Genomic DNA, 18,423 nt, shown 5'->3' on the forward strand with positions numbered 1-18,423 from the left:
GGCACGTAGAGGATAGAAGACTACAGCGAGCGTCAGGATACAACATAAATCACAAGGTGATGGTCGGAGACTACGTCAATCACTGTGACGTCCTCCCTTCCGGCAGATCAGATAGCGGGAACGTCGACCGGGTCGGCATGGACATGGACTCTTTCTTAGAGCGGATAGGACTGGTTCCTTGGAGAGCGGATGATAAGACTCGTTCTTTCCAGCCAGCGGCGTCGTGCAGCATATAAATACGACGTCAGGCGCATGAGGATCGGCGTAGCCTATTCTTCTGATCATCTATCTCCAATATCACAGCTTTCGCTCCTCATCATCTCCAATATCCCAGCGTGCTCACAGTCCGCAAGCCACAGCTATGGCAGCAGCTAGCAGCTTTCTGCTTCTACTGGCGGTGATGCTCATGTCTCCGCTCATATTAGAAGTGAGGGCCGCGGATGAAGACCCTCTGCAGGACTTCTGTGTGGCGGATAACACCAGCATGATCACCCTCAACGGGTTCGCCTGCAAGCCGGCCGATGAGGTGCAGGACGCCGACTTCAAGTTCACGATGCTTGAGCATCCCGCCAAACCTATCAAAGGGCTGGGCGTCTCCGTCAACCTGGCCAGTGCAGCCAACTTCTTTGCTCTCAACACGCAGGGCCTGTCCATCGCCCGCATCGACTTCGACCCCAAGGGATTAAACCCGCCCCACGTTCATCCCCGCGCCACCGAGGTGCTCTTCCTGGCCGAGGGCACGCTCAAGGTGGGCTTCGTCACCGCCACGCCCAACAATACCCTCTTTGAGCAGACCCTCTCCCCCGGCGATCTCTTTGTCTTCCCTCGCGGCCTTGTGCACTTCCAGCTCAACCCCGACGAGCACCAATCCGCCCTCGCCATCTCCGCCCTCAATAGCCAGAACCCGGGCACCTCGCAACTCGCCGCCGCTCTCTTCGACGCCTACCCACCCCTCCCCGAGGAGGTGCTAGAGATAGCCTTCGGCATCGGCAAGGATGAGGTGGAAAGCCTCATTGCCAGCGTCGCCAAAACCCTTTCTTAGCTTGATTAGACGCCGCCAACTTATACACGCGCACTCTCGTGAATAAACTACCGTCACAAAGTTCTCTCTCGTGAATATTTCTTTTGAAATAATGACACTGTTTTCTTATCTCACGTGATTGACAAAAAAAACTACATGGGCCATGGCCTCACAAAATTTTATGAATATTGCCCATTGTGTAACTAGGTTTTAAAAACTTGCTTATCACGTTTTTAGAATATAACTATACCTTTACAACTTATACACACTCATAGGTTTATGAAAGAGAAAGAGAGAGAGAGAGAGAGAGAATGTGTTCTTCATAATCAATCGAGATGATTGAGATCTAGATTGAGATTCAAATCAAGACTCTGAGTGAGATCAAGGTCAAGATTGAGGTTGAGACAAATACTGTGCTTGGTTATATTGTTTGGGAAATTTCATTTTAAGTCCCTACAGAGGCTAGAATGTGCAAAATTGTTATATTTGAGTCTCTACAAGACGAGAGTGAAAGTGTGAGTGTAAGTGTGTTATAATAATTTTCTAAGATTAAAATTGTGATAAGCTCTCTACTACAAAGGTTAAAAGAGTCTCTACAGAGATTATTGCCCATTGTGTAACTAGGTTTTAAAAACTTGATTATCACGTTTTTAGAATATAACTATACCTTTACAACTTATACACACTCATAGGTTTATGAAAAAGAGAGATAGATATTGAGAGAGAGAGAGAGAGAGAGAGAGAGAGAGAGAGAGAGAGAGAGAATGTGTTCTTCATAATCAATGGAGATGATTGATATCTAGATTGAGACTCAAATCAAGACTCTGAGTGAGATCAAGGTCAAGATTGAGGTTGAGACAAATACTGTGCTTGGTTATATTGTTTGGGAAATTTCATTTTAAGTCCCTACAGAGGCTAGAATGTGCAAAATTGTTATATTTGAGTCTTGGCAAGACGAGAGCGAAAGTGTGTGTAAGTGTGTTATAATAATTTTCTAAGATTAAAATTGAGCTCTCTACTACAGAGGTTAAAAGAGTCTCTACAGAGATGCGAGTGCAATGCGAGTGATGGATCGCGGGTGGTCGGATGGATCAAGCTTCTTTTAGAGTAATACATGTCATTAACGAAGAAAACATAAGTTGTTGATAATGCACAAACTGTGAATGGGAGATATAACTGGATATCTTACCCTTATAATGACATGCCTCATTTTTGGGATACTCCCCAATGGGATAATCTAACCACCAGGGGCAATATTCCTTCTCCCAATCACTAAGCCCATGATCTTGCATCCAAGAGGGAAAAATGCATCCCTTCCTAGAAGAATCTATCCACTCCTCGAGAAAATCTGGCATAACCTCATCAATAGAGTGCTCATCCTGTTGCTTCACTTATTAGGGGACATTTGAACATATTTTGCGACTTTTACTAATGAAAGTAATTAGCAACGGACCAATAAGAATAGAGGATTGTGCACATTTGGTCTCCTTTGAATATAGCGAGGGAGACTAGGCTTTAGGGAGGGGGACTAGGCTTTCAGTACTAATAATTACACTTGTCCCTTTAAAAAAGTAGAGGGTTTAGGGTAGGTATGGTCCTACCATTTTTCGTGGCTCAAAAAACCCTTAAAATTTTAAAATTTTTGAGATCCCCCCAAAACTCACTTTCCCCCCCAAAAACCCATCTTTCATTTTCAAGTCCGCTTTCCCTCTTGAACGTCCAAATCAAACTCTTCCTCCCTTCCTTTTCCATCTCTATCTCATTTGCCCAACCCTAATGAAACCATTAAAGCCCGAAACCCTAAACTTTCTCCTCCATCTTAATCTCTCTCCCTTCTTAGAGCTCCATCTCTTTCATCTTCAAGGCTTCCGTAAAACCCTAGTTTGCACATCATCTTTGATCTCTTTCTTTTTTACTGTAACCCTAACCTTTCTACTCTAGCTTCCAAGAAGATATGGCCGCACATCATCTTTGATCTCTTTCTTTTTTACTGTAACTCTAACCTTTCTACTCTAGCTTCCAAGAAGATATTGCCGCACCAAGAAGACTAAAAGACGAGATTGAGGAGATATCCCTACACAACAAGAAGGTCGATGATGGTGCTTGGGTCGGAGAGGCATTTCGTAAGAAAACCCTAGTTTGCACATCATCTTTGATCTCTTTCCTTTTTACTATAACCCTAACCTTTCTACTCTAGCTTCCAAGAAGATATGGCCGCACATCATCTTTGATCTCTTTCCTTTTTACTGTAACCCTAACCTTTCTACTCTAGCTTCCAAGAAGATATTGCTGCACCAAGAAGACTAAAAGACGAGATCGAGGAGATATCCTTGCACAACAAGAAGGACGATGATGGTGCTTGGGTGGGAGAGGCATTTCGTAAGATCGCTTGTGTTTATCTATAGCCTGCCGCTACAATCGGGCCTCACCGACCTCGACGACAAAATGTACTAGAGCACCATAGGAAAGGTCATTTACAAGGCTTCAAGAAGGCAAGCAATGGAAAACTAGTGGCCATGGTACAACATGTTTACACATGTTGTACCATGTTTACACATGTTGTACCATAGTTATATTCTAAAAACATGTTTACACATGTTTTTAGAATATAACTATACCTTTACAACTTATACACACTCATAGGTTTATGGAGAGAGAGATATTGAGAGAGAGAGAGAGAGAGAGAGAGAGAGAGAGAGAGAGAGAAAGAGAGCATGTGTTCTTCATAATCAATCGAGATGATTGAGATCTAGATTGAGATTCAAATCAAGACTCAGAGTGAGATCAAGGTCAAGATTGCGGTTGAGACAAATATTATGCTTGGCTATACTGTTAGGAAATTTCATTTTAAGTCCCTACAGAGGCTAGAATGTGCAAAATTGTTATATTTGACTCTCTGCCAGAGGAGAGTGAAAGTGTGAGTGTGTGAGTGTGAGTGTGAGTGTGAGTGTGTGTGTGAGTGTGAGTGTGAACTCGTGTGAGTGTGAGTGACTTCAAGATAGAGACTGGAAGGAAAACCATCAAGGAAGTCCTAATGAGCTTGTGCTTGACAATCCAGATTACAAAAAATTACCCTCGCATAGACCAAACTGTAGGTTAATCTATCCCTTTGTCAATCTTTCATTTTCTCATATAATGGTCTAATGAACTGTGTAAACTATCCACGTCTATGGTTGAAGATGTGTACCCCTCATCTCATATGAGGAGTGGGAGCCAGTTCAGTTCATCATTGGCATTATGAATGTGGTTCACGCACACATTGGTTGGCTATAGTATGAGGGAAGGAGAAACAAAAGCCTTGTAGATACAAGAATCTTTTTCTATCATCATTTCTATCGTCTGGTAAACAAGAAACACAATCGTGGCTGTTTGGAAGAGCTACCTTTGCAAGGTGAGTGGTCCTACATGGGTTGGCCTATCCCATACCCCTCAATAATGGAGTCATCCAAGAGCAACCTCTTCAAGGATGTGCAACGCTCTCTATGAGGGAGCATTCCAACTCGTGTAGTAAAAATTATTGTTTATCTACCAATTACTATACTCGTGGAACTTTTTAGCTTATTTTAGGTGAAGATAGCAAGAACCATGCTCAATAGGAAGGAAATCTCAGCTCAGATACAATGTAATGCACGGTGGATTAGAGAGCCCTTAATCTTATGATTAAATGACCATAAAAGAGAATAATTTCAAATAGCATGATACCACTCTCACTCAACATATAAAAGAAACATTACACCACATTGGGGGGCGGCGGCCGACAGGTTCCAAAAAAAGTGTATTTTAAAGATACAAGTAAGAGGGTGCCAAGAACCCGCTTTCTAAGTACAATATGAAAACAAATCAACCCAATTATGTCATGGTGGCCTAGAAACTCATAAGAATGACTTTGCGTCCCTTGGGAGGAACACAAATATCTTGAGCAACATAAAGACCACAATTTGCATCCATATAATATTGAATGAAGCTATAGTATAGCAATGGTTAAACTCTTCCCAATCAAAAGGAAGCTATTGTGTAATCCATGCATCGATTGCTCTACGATGATACAATCATAAGAAGATGATCAAACATGTCTTACAAGGGAATCAAGTAAGACTATTCATCATCACTCATCTCTAAGTTTGGTCCTCACTCTAATGTGACATCCCTCCTAAGTCATCTCTGTAATTGGTCCTCAATGTAATGTGACATCCCTCCTAAGTTGTCGTATAGTTAATTACAAATGGCATGAACTCTTGCTAATCAATGTGTGAAACATCGAGTGGTGGAGCTATCCTCGCTTCATCATCATGAGAGGAGCTCGAGCTACTATGAGAGTAGATTCCATCCACTTCTTCGCGTTTTGTTCAATTTCTCTGGTGTGCTTTGATGCCCTGAGGTCCTCTAGCTTGTTCTAGGAGGATTTGTGAAATGGTTGATAAACATAGGAGAATCAATGCCTCCAATGGCAACCACTCATTCTGTGCAGAGCATAAGGTTAATTAATGATAAGCCTAATTACAACTAATGCAGCTCCTAATTAGTGCTAATGCAAAATTTTGAGGATAGAATGGTGACCTATCTTTGATACCATGTTGAAATAAGCAAATTTGAGTTAGCTAAGTGATGTTTCAGTGTTGGAAATGAAGACAATGGTGGATAAAAAATGAAGAGAGACATAGTAAGTGCATAGTAGTCATGCTGATTGCAAAGATTAAGGTATAAATTAGTACTAATCAAAAGCTCTATTTTTTCATTATGAGAATGAGTTTGATACATCCATATGTAGCTCTCATATAACTCACATCCACATGTTTTATGCACACTTGTGTCATCCATGTGTTCATAAATGCTCACATTCCTTGTGCACCCTTGCACTTTCCATGTGTTTTACATTCATCCATTCACATGCTCAAATAACCTTAGCTTGTATCCATTCCAATTTCATAACATCATAGACTCTATCTACCGTACTTCCACATATATGTGCCCCATACAAGACATGATGGGCACCACATTTCAAAACTTGTCGGAGTAGGAAGTGCCATTAATTATCCATCAACCCTTTATGGGTGCCCATCTAAGTTTGAAATTTGGATACCATTGCTTCATGAAATGAGTTTGGTATGTCCATCCTTGAGATTTGATGTAGATTACTCATGCTTTGGCATAGAATTGGGTGTGGCAACCTTGTTAACCCCCTACAATGGTTAACATCTAGGAATCACTCACCTCTGCTCATGTCAATGTTTTGTGGAGAATTTTTCGATGGCTGAGCTCGTAATCCTTGAGGTCTCCAAGCTCACCACTACCATGGGTAGCATACCATTTGCCTTCTCTTGCAAACACCATTGCATTGCACTATAGACACTACTCCCTCCTCTCACCTTAAATCCCTCACACACACTAACTAGCATTAGACTCAGAAGATTAGATAGGTTTTAAGCAAGAGGGAAAGTTGAATTTCACAATGGGAGAGTTTCCTTGAATTATGAAAGAAATTACCTTATACACATGGCCATATGTGTTCACATACACTTAAATTGTGGCCATGCAGGTTCCCAAAGCTTGTACTTGAGTTTGGTAAGTCCATCCTTGGCATTTGATGTAGATTACTGATGATTTGGCACATAATTGGGTGTGGAAACCTTGTTAACAATAAAATGGGTTAACAATAACATATGAGCTGATAAGGAGAGAAATTATTGGCCACTTTGAAAAGGGAGGAAATATAGCGAGATTTGTAAGTTAATCGGTCTCTCTATTGATAATTACCTTGCATGCATCCTCATTTATACGAATAAACTTGTGTTTTGTTTGGGAAAAAATGTAGACTAAAGGTTATGCACATGCTCCCATAGTTAATGAGATTAGAGATGGGTTCATTCATAGATATACATGGGTGAGGAAGTAGTTGCCAAAGCATGGAGTCGAGCCAGTAGTTGAGGTATGTACATATTCTTTTCAAATGCACTTCTTGTATATTATTTTTTCATTAAATCTATGTATGCATATTATTTTCAATTGTAATTCTTGTATATTATTTTTATTATTAAATCATTAAAATAATATATATTATGTGTTAATAATGTTAATTATATTTAACCATTACATGAGTCTAGTGTAGAGCTGTCTCCATCATATTCTATGAGTGGTGATGGTGACAACGAGGATGAAACATCACATGTTAGACATTTATGATATGAGTGGTGAGGGTGACAATGAGGATGAAACATCACATGACAGACATCATATGGCTTCTGAGGATATTGAGAGATATAACTTACATTAGGGTACTTACACTACTATTATAGATAGCTAGTTTTTGGTCACTTTGCCACTTTTTACATTGATATAACAATGTACATTTGTATGGATTTATCTATACAAATATCCATTGTGGATTTAACCATACTGATTCTGGTAGTTTATAGATAGCTACTATTTTTTCATCATTTCACCATGTTTTGCATTGACATAATAATTGTTATTCGTATGGATTTGACCATGTCTTGTAGTGATTCTATCATGGATATTTATAGATGTTGTGGATGTTACAATATACTATTTCACCACATATATGTACTCATATATATTGTCACTTTGTTTTTAAACATCCTATGCTTTTAATGTATAGTTCTATTCATTATTGTACAATATGTATATGTTCATTTATTATTATAAAAGATGTATATCCTCATTCATTTTATTGTACAAGATGCATATCTTCATTCATTTTATTATACAATATGTATATGTTAATTCATTATTATACAAGATGACTAACTAAAACAAGCAAAGAAAGCTTATTGTTTAAACAATGATCTAAAAAAGAGATGAACAAGAAGATGCGTCCTCATGTGAATGAATATACAACTCTTTCATATACATGATCAAACTTTCACTATGAGCACACAGGTGATACGATTACTAGATCAATAGATTGCCACAAAGAGAGAGAGAGAGAGAGAGAGAGAGAGAGAGAGAGAGAGAGAGAGTTGTGTGCATGTTCGTGTTAGAAAAGATTATAGGTGGGTTCTTGTCAAATAATATCTCCGCATCAAGTGTGACTTCAACGTAATAATTGTGAATATACATGTCACACTTTTGTGACATTTAAATTCACTCTAAACACACCGTTCTTAAAACTCAAGCTCAACTAGTGTCATTATTATAACGTTATGCATGATATTTGGAGTGATGTTTTACAATTGATTCGATATGTCACTTGTCACCAAAATGTATCATAACGTCATTTGTGACATTTAAAGGGGGAAAATATGTTGAAAAGTTTTGAACCAAAATCTTATATTGAAACATATCAAAGTAAGAAATGAAAGGAAGTAACGTCGGATGAGGAATACAAATCCATCTTAAAGAAGGATATATGGAATCTTGTCCCATTACCAAAAGGAAAGAAAGTAATTGAAACCAAATGGGTTTAAAATCTTAAGGACAAATCACATAAAAACATTTATAAACACAAGGGGAAGTTCAAGTAGAAGCAGAGAATAGAAGAACAAGTTTCAAATATTCGCTCAAAGCCACTTTAAAAAACTCAAGTTTGAGTTTTAGAGATGTGATGGGTGTAAAGTAAAATAAGTTGATCATTAAGGGGAATATTTGAAGGATTATGTTCACTTGTTTAAGCAACTATGACACTTCTCATTTGTTTAGGTGTTATCACATTTGCATGGTTGGTACATACATACACATACACTACACACACTCATCACAATATATACAATAAGTGAGTCAAATTTATGCTCTTTTATCCATGAATGAAATCTAGCTTGTTGTGATGATGTTTATAAAATGAGCCCTATCAACATAGACTTTCAAAGTTCCTTTTGTTTTTCCATCATTTTTCTTGACCCAATCCCACTTCTTTCTAATGTTCTTCATGGAATTTGATGAAAACACTAAGCAAGAAACTTGGTTTTAAATTCAACCCAAGTACTCACAGAAGTACTCGTTGAGAGCTTTTCAATGAGCAATTGATCCCTTTAGATACATGCTTACATGCCGGATTTTGGACTTCTAAAAAAACTCCTCACCACTAAATGTAATGCCAAATCAAAAAATGAAGTACATAGCTTTGGAAGCATCATACTCCCCATGACAAGTCTCAAATTTGATGGCATTGTCACTTGCTTTAAGTTCCTTTTCCCTCTTTTGGTGATGATCTTCATCCTCATGCTTCCTTTTAGATTTGTAACCTAAAGTCGGCATGAGTAAGTGGTGTCCTCATAGGATTTGTTGAAATATGAGAAGGAAATGTTCTCTATTTGAAAACAATTATGCTAGCTATCTCCCACACTATATTGTTCGTTATTTAATAATATGTCTAGGCTAAAGGGGCTAGTACTAGAGCAGGTGCCAATACATCCAATCTCCCATCCTACAAAAAAACCCAAATTTCATTATGAATTCATGTCTTTCTTGGCATTGAAAACATTTGCTAAGCATGTAAACATGAAATGCAATGCATAATTTGTAAAGGAAAATCTCTCGGTCATGTATTTTAAACCCCATGGCTATTTTAGCTTTAGCAAAGAGCCCCCTAGCCTACCATGGCCTACTATACTAGAATCCCATGTCGAGACTCTAAAGTTAGGACATGAGTCATAGTCACCACAAGAGACATAAGTCCTAGTCACCACAAGAGACATTCTAGAGCCCGAGGGCTCAAATATAGTCACAAAGGTCATTCTAGTGTCACTGCTTGGGTGGACAAATGGTGATGGTTTCTTTTTTGAAGATCACTAGTGAGGAACATAATCAAAAAATTTGAAGATCACTAAATTGGAACAAAAGAAAAATTTTAAGATGACTAAGTTGGAACAAAAGGAAAAAAATAAATTGGGCCTTCAGGCTATCATACAACAAGGCCTAGAAGAATATACGAAGAATGAGACTTTTTAACTATTAATAGGCTTTTTGCTCAATGCAAAGAACACACACATCAATTGGATTTAGTCCCACATAGATTCTAGCAATGTATAAGGACAAGGAGAAGGATGATTATAATTAGCATAAGGGTGGACAACCAACCAAAAGGACTTAAGGTTTTTCAATAAATGCATGATGATGTATTCGAAGGAATTCTAGGGGAAACTAGAAAACTCATGGTGTCTCTTACAAGAAACTTAACTGATGGTGTCTCTTACAAGAAACTTACTTAAAAGAGGAGAGATGCTTCAAATATGGAAGTAAGGATCATGCGCTGAGATGCCTTTAAAGCCAAAGAGTATGAAGTCAACTTTGTTACATGTGTAGTTATTAGATGTATAACATAATATTAGATAGCCTCTAGAGAGGCAAAGAGTATATAAAGCATGGAGACAATTGCAAGACCGACAATTGGTCCTATTTATGTTTGATGTTTGCCCCACATATATGGTCATTATTGGGTCAAATGTGCAAGATATGAGAATGCAAATGAATGCAAGTGAGGCTTTTGCAGGCAAGGATGTATATTATTAGCAAGCTTTGCTTCTTCATAGCTCCTTTGTATGGAGAATGTGATGTGGTGCTTCAAATGCCATGGTATGCTCACTTGAATTCTAGAAAGAATTATGTAAGCAAGGCGATCACACTTATGCATTGCTTTTGTACGTGATAATGTGGAACTTGAGAATTGATGTGGAAAATAAGAATGTGTATGTGGAGAATTTGACCGAAGGTAAGTTGGATTTCTTGATAAGGATTGTTTTGTGAAGGTTTTACTAGGTAAACTATAACAACATGAGAGCTTTGAGGATCACCCTATAGATCTCACTCTTGGAAGAATTGGCCTCCATATGAGTGAAAGCAAGCCAACATCAAGATGTCATGACATGTAAATATCTTAGGCATTCATACCATCAAGGATCAATGAAACACTTCACTAGCCAAGTTGAATTGGATCTCGAAAAATACTTTAAGCATGCTAAGATAATGCAAATGACACAAGTGAAAGAAGCCTAAAACAAGGTCACGATAAGCCTAAAACAAGGTCACAATAAGCAAGTTGAAAAAGGCTAAAATGGTGTAAAAAGCCTAAAACAAGGTGTAGGCAAAATGAAAAAATAATGGAAAGGGTGGTTAAAATGACAAGAAGCAAGCGAACAAAGCCTAAAACGGTGTAAGCAAAATGACAAAATAATGGAAAGGGTGGTCAAGGGGGGTCTTGATTGCACTCACTCACTCGCTTATAGGAAAGATTGTGAACACTCACTTATACGATGGGCACCCAAGTGTAAATCATGAGGGGACTCAATTGCAAATAATCACTTCAGCACAATGGCACCCAACTGCGAATAGGTTGATAAGTGATTTTTTCATTGATTCTTCCTTCAGATAAAGGGGTTGTTCATCGTATAGGTGATCGTTTAATGGTTGTCACTGCTTCTTCCTCCTAGAAAAATAGGCCAGTGACTGTATAAGAAGTGATTTTGATATGGTTTTCATTGTTTCTTCCTCCTAGAAAAAGGGGCTAACCTCACCGAGTAGTAATTCTCTCATCGGTCCTCCTCTTTGTCTTATCATATATGTGTGGAATACAAAGATCTCAACGATATTAGAATTTGGTTTCCCATTCGAAGAATTGATAAATTCTTGTGGTTTTACCATGCTATTATAGCCACATTTCTCATAAGAGTCGTTTCATTAGACATGAGTATGTTTTCCCATTTCTGTGGCTCTTGATGTTGAAGCCAATTGTCTCTTTTGGACAAGGTTATAAAGAGAGTAAGTGTTATTTCATCCTTGTCATAGAATGGCACCACAACTTCTTTGTTAGAAATCTTCATGGCACATGTTTGCCTGATGAAGTTTGGAATAGCTTGCATCAAGGTAACCCAATCCCTTCCTAGAATAAAATTTCCTCTTCCAACACATAGTCTAATACAAAATACTTACATTTTAAGGGGTTAGACTCCACATAAAAAATTCACTTCCAGCACATAATCTAACACAAAACTCTTACATTTCAAGGGGTTAGACTCCTCATAAACTGTGTATTTAAAAGATTATAGACATGGCATGCCTCGAGTGTTAGGCCACGGAATCCATTCATGAGTCTGCAAGTTTGGCTTGCCTATACAATACCATAGTGTATATGTTATAAGATTTTTTTACCTGTAAGAATATATTTGAGATTGGATGCTTTTGACTCCTAAGCATGTTTCAAAGTTAATTTATTTTCTAGAAATCAATTGGAATGGTTTAGGTTCTGGAGTATTAGGTTCTAAAGCTTCAAGTTGTTGAGCTTTCAGTTATTTTGTCTCTGGTAAGATGAGTTCAGACTCTATCGTCTCACTTTCAAGTAAGGGTTCCTCTGGTCGGAAAAGCGCAATGTCAAGGATGTTTCAGGGATCCTTTCCAAGAAGAGGGTTTTATTGATTCCATCAATGGAGCACCAAGTGTTAGCCAACCAATCACCACCAAAGACAACCATCCATGTGATGTTGTCATCCTTAGTGATAATTGTGAGTGAGAAATAGCCCTAGACTTTGAGGTATTGGTCTTCCACATCTGGGACATTCATTTGTGTAGGAGTGAGCATGGGTTGGCCTAAAGCTACCCAATACCTCCAAAAACCATATTGTGAGAGTAACATTGAGGCTAATCATTTCTTGTTTTCATTGAATTTCTTTCCCCGCATAGGAACTCTAGCCAAATGTTGATTGGATCCTTAAGAGGTAGCATAGATGTTTTGGTGAGTGAATGATTTCCATTGTCTTCAAGATTCATTCATTTGATCTTTATCCCTCAGCTCATATTCTCCTATACATTACTTTCAAGTCTACATTAAATGTGGATTAATAGTTTGAAGATCATTTCCATGGTCAAGGGTTTGAAGGTTATTTCGATGGTCCACAACACTAAATGTGTACAAAGATACATATTGTTTACCATTCCCATTGGTTGTGTCGACATGTTTCTCTCATCTGTATGGATACTTTCGATTTCATTTGCTTTTATCTTATCATTGCAATAAGCCATATAACACATTGAGTTATCACCAATTTGCCTATCAGGGGGGTTGAATTTCACTTGTGTCCACGAACCAACATCTATATCCCAAAAAAGATTTGGTATGGTCTTGATATGTTGGAAAAATCCCATGAGCATTGATGTTATGGCTCACCTTAACCCCCTTGAAACACATCCAATAAGAGATTACCTGGTAAATTGCAACTATCGTGAGGATATTTCCAACGGCTGAGATCGTAACCCTTGAGGTCTCCAAGCTCTACAACTCATTGAGAAGCAATTCCGCTACGCCTCTCGTAAGCTTTGTCACACCGTCGTGTTACACTACGGGTACTCGTCCCTCCTCTCACCTCACTTCACTCGCACACACTCACTAGCACGCTTTAGGGAGAGAGATTAGAAAGAGGATTAGTAAGAGCAAGACTAAATTGCACAATGGAAGAGTATGTTGTATTATGAGAGATCTTCACTTATATAATGGCCATAAGTGTTTACACTCACTTAAATTGTGGCCAGCCAAGCACTTTAGGCTTATAAGAGGCCTACTGCTATTACAATGAGTACTCTCATAATATATCCATGAAGTACATCACTTGGGGCTTCATCCTACTACATGCTACCACATGCTCTTGAAGTGGAAATTACCATAAATACTCCGTCACACCATTACGGGCGCCCGTCCAAATTCTAGATTTGGACACCATTGCTTCATATCTTGAATGTACGACCCTTTGGTGTATCTAACTTGACTCCTTGATGTAAGATAATGGTGGTAGCTCTTGTTAACCCTAGGAATGGGTTAACATTCCCCCATTCCTGATGGCAATTGCATCCTCCTCATCGTGATCGTGTTGAAGACTTTTGTGTGGGGAGAATTGACAAGCTTGTAGATGGCTTTGATGTTGAGTGACCTTCAATGGTCTTTGTTCCTCCAAAAGGAATAAGAAAAGCTAGTTAGTGAATGAAAAGGTTAGTGGTTTATTGGGAATTCCTAACGGGGTGGGGTTTTTTATGAATGATTGTATTTTTATATTTGTGTGAGCATGTTTTTTTTGGGGATTTTTTGCTCAATTTGTGTTTGGCAATCATAAGCAAGGCTACATGTGATTTGTGTTAGTGGGGATGCTAAGAGATGTTAATAATGGGAGAGAAGAGAGGGAAGGATCCGAAGGAATGTAGACCTAATCATCAAAACGAGATGGTGATTCTTAGTTCCTCATTTGATTCATTAAAGCGGCATTCATCATTTGAAGAAATTGGCCTTCGATGATGTCCCTTTTTGTGTGGCAGGATTCTTATCAAATGTTGTTGAGTAGGACCTGTTTCCACATGCTTCTTCCTATGTGCTTTTTATGTTTTTATGTATATTTAAGTGCTCTTATAAAGCAGATATACATGAAGTACATGTAGCAGATATACATGAAGTATAAGAAGTGAGTCATATAGACTTGTTGAGTAGGACCTATTCCCACATGCTTCTTCATATTCGTTTTTTATGTTTTTATGTATATTTAAGTGCTCTTATGAAGCAGATATGCATGAAGTACAAGAAGTGAGTCATATAGACTCTTATTGAACTACTCTGTGTCGAAGTCACCACTTGTTGACGAGGATTAAAAGAATTACATCAACTTGCGAGGCTTATATAGATATCTTCACTAAGGATTGAAGATCATTGATTTGTGAAGATGGTAGCATCGTTTGGAGAGGTTTGTAATTTGAAAGAAAATTCCAGGCGATGGGTTGCACTATTAACCGGGCTTTCGCCCACCATGGCCCCCCCATGTGCCTAGAAATTTGTCGATGGTAAGGATTTGGTGCAAATGTTCTCCAGTGCATAAGTGTGGATATGTACTCATGGAGCAGCTGCTACATTAATTTAGCCAAAAGAATAGTAAGCTATAAGCTTAACAGAATATTTTGGCTCTTAAAGATCCTTGGGAGTTTTTTGGTAGGCCATATGTGTGACTCCCTTGTGTTTGTGTTTTTTTTTAAAAAACTATCACCTTATATAAGAAACAGGTTCTTGTGGCTACTCTCCTTTTTGGGAGAATAAGTTCTAATATCTGCTGCTGTGTAGCTTCTGCACTTACGCTTATGTCTGCTGCGTAGCTTCTGCACTTATGCTTCACATCTAAAGGGGTGAAAAGAGCATTTTGAGTTTGTCTTTGATGCACCCATAAGTCTCTGTTTGCAGATGTGGGAATTGATTCTTGAATTTTTGGCTCAAATGTTATCGAGGCGGTAGATAAGACTGCTGGTTGGTTACCATTAGGGTTTCTTGAACACACAAGCTCTTGTATAGGTGCTGAATGCACGAGAGTGTTTGAGCGACTTGCTTGGTGTTGCTTGGGTCTCCATTCTTGTCAAACTTTAGGTGAAGCTATTGAGGTTGAAGTCCGTTGTGAAGCTTTCTTCACGTTGTTCGATTTTGGCAACCATATGATGGGATTACCATCGTAGTATCCTTGTTGTTGAAGCACACGCACAAGTACCCATCTTTGATGTACATTATAAACTGGTGGTTGATGCCTTTGGTGTTGAGGTTTGTTTCTTTCAATAGGTTAAGGGGACTTTTTGATGTGCTTGGGAATCTAAGATTTTGTATTATCTTGGTAGTATCCTTGTGCTTGCAGTAATCTTTTTGGTACCCACACTTGTTGACTTGGTGGAGTTTATTGAGGAACTCGCATAGGCTTTTGTGGACGCTGCTGTGGAGTACTTTTATTTTTCCTTGGCTTTTGAGCGCTACATTGAGGAAGAGGCTTTGATGATCGAGGCACCCAAATTCGATTGGCACCTTTATAGTAGCCTTGAGCTACAAGTAGCTACTTCTCCACCTACATTTTGATACCATCAAGATATCTTGATTTTTGTTGTCTTGGTGGATTTTTCTTTTTAGTTGAAGTGGAAGTTGTGAGCCTTCCTTCACATTAGTTGGTGCTGAGGCTGTAGGTTTGAGACTCATGGGCGTTGTTGATGAGGTTCGAGTATCTTGCAGAGTGGCATTTGATGATGAGGCTTTTGAGCATATTGCCATCTCCTTTGGTGAGGTTTGTTATTAATAAAGAGGCATTGGCTCCGGGGATTTTCCTTTGAGTTCCTTGTTAAATATAGATGGTTGCACATGGGAAACTTTTTGAAGAATAGCTCACTGAGAGGTTTTGGCATCGAACTTTGTTGGTGATGATGGGGTTGCAGGAGTAGATGCTTTATTTTAGAGCTGGTCGTACGATGACGCAGATGGTAGGTCATTGTGTAGAGAAGTTTTTGTGAAAGAGGCTTGTAACTTTTTGCATTCAACATCATAGAAATCCATTAAGGTTGGATCCTCTTCCTTGTAGTATGGTATAGTCAACTTTGTGCTGTTGACCATCATGATGACCCTATTGTTGGCAAAGCACAGTGGTGCTTGGGTAGCAATAGTCCATTTGTGTCCCAAGATCAGATCTTCTTCTAACACATACTAAAAACTTGCAAGTAAGGGGATTAGTTTCAATATACATTTTATGTTCAAAGTATCCCAAACATGGCATGTTCAAGTCTTGTGTAAGGAATTCTTCCAGGATGAGCCATGAGTGTTGGTTGACCTAACAAATCCCATAAATCGAGGGTCATGAGATTGTGTGCTCATTATAAAGCTGTGCTTGAGCTGAGGTGATTTTATTGGGAAGTTCCAATCCAACCAGAATCCTAGGGATCTTTTCAATAAGATATGTTGGAAGTTACAACTCCTCCAAAATCTCTTCCTCCAATAATAGCATGAGTGTTGGTTGACCTAACAAATCCCATAAATCGAGGGTCATGAGATTGTGTTCTCATGTTTGATAAAGCTGTGCTTGAGCTGAGGTGATTTTATTGGGAAGTTCCAATCCAACCAGAATCCTAGGGATCTTTTCAATAAGATATGTTGGAAGTTACAACTCCTCCAAGGTCTCTTCCTCCCATAATAGCAATTCTACAATGCCTGCAGGAGTGTTCAAGGTGACTATTTGCATGGAGTCATCAATTGAATACAACGAGTCATGTATCCAAGTTCCACCAAGGATGACATCATACTCAAGGGAATCTATGGTAACATGGAATGTAAATTCCATATCTCCACCGATTGTTTGAGTAGCATAGCTAAAGTAACCCGGAACCTCAATGCTTTGTCCATTGGCTCCTCTTGTAAGACCATTGTCTATAGGGATAAGTTTGCGTTGTCCCAATGACATCCAAGTGTCTATTGTCATGATGTTATGACTAGCTCAAGGGCTAATTAATGTTATGACTAGCTGGAGGGCTAATTAATGTGTGTTTGCACTTAACATCATTGCTTGTAGGAAAATCCAACCATATCATGATAGAATCTTCAAGAGGAACCATGGATGTTTTAGTTTGTGTTTTAGCATCAGATCTCGTTTCTATTTCATATTCCCATTCACTTTCGTCCTCTTTTGGCTCTCATCTTGTTCAAGAGTACCCAATGTGTACAATGGCACACTTGGTCCTCTCACAATTCTAAATGAGATATGTTTGAAAACTTGTGAATCGTCACAGTCTCATTCTATGGAGCTCTTTATGTCTTGGTATAACTTATGTTGAGCCCTTAAAGGTGCAAGTGTTGATGTTATGTTGGCTTCACCACCATGAGAGAAGAGCATTCCTCCAAATGAGGTTTTGATAGACTAAGGGAATTATCAAATTCCTCACGTGCTTTCTCAACTGCATAATTCATGCAATCTATCTCTAATGACTCTTCTGTAGAGAGTATGTCTTCCTCTTGAAAGGGAAAGCGATACTCCTTCTGTTTTTGTATTTTGGTTACTTTTTTAGGATTGTCATTATGAGGTTCAATCACAACAGGTGATCCCGTAAGACACTCAACCATGCTAAGGATGCTCTCTTGAGCTTGCTTTTTGTATTCCACATATGTCATATGATCATGATTTTCAATTGGGTGGATTCTAGTTTCTTGATTGGTCTATTAAGTGCACTGAGTAACGAATCAGAGCTTATTTCATCCTCACTAAGTGACGTACTAGACCTTGTTTCATCTTCTGACTTTCTTTGGATCGTCGGGTTTTCTTTATGTTTGCCCATGCAACAAGATCGAAGTTTCTTTTGGGCTTTGATATCCTGTGTTGCATATATGGGTCTTGTGGTTTGTGTGGTGGCTTTTGAGGTGGATGCTTCTGCATCATGTGAGCTTTTGGCTCTTTTGGGTTTATGTCCTCCACATGCTCCTTTACCATGTCCTTTAATTCAACCTTGGTTTAGATAGTTTGTTGTCCCTCGTTTTTCTTGGGTGTGTTTAGAAGGTTTTGTTTTCTCTTTTGGTTTCTACTTTAAGGCATGTTCTTCTACCCATTTTGAAGTGTTATTTTGCAGTCTTTTTTACTATTTCTCGTGCCTTGGCTTGTAAGTGTGTAAGTTGTTCTTCATGATTAGTTGAGATGATT

At 38.8% G+C, this 18,423-nt stretch overlaps 1 pseudogene; it reads left to right on the top strand.

The window, feature by feature from the left end:
• The first annotated feature begins 361 nt into the window (after positions 1 to 361).
• LOC147626369 (germin-like protein 8-5 pseudogene) lies at positions 362 to 1,042 on the top strand (annotated as a pseudogene).
• The last annotated feature ends 17,381 nt before the right edge of the window (positions 1,043 to 18,423 follow it).

This window comes from Cibotium barometz, chromosome 22 (assembly GCF_041138505.1).
Source record: "Cibotium barometz isolate CiBa-2024 chromosome 22, ASM4113850v1, whole genome shotgun sequence".
NCBI lineage: Eukaryota > Viridiplantae > Streptophyta > Polypodiopsida > Cyatheales > Cibotiaceae > Cibotium > Cibotium barometz.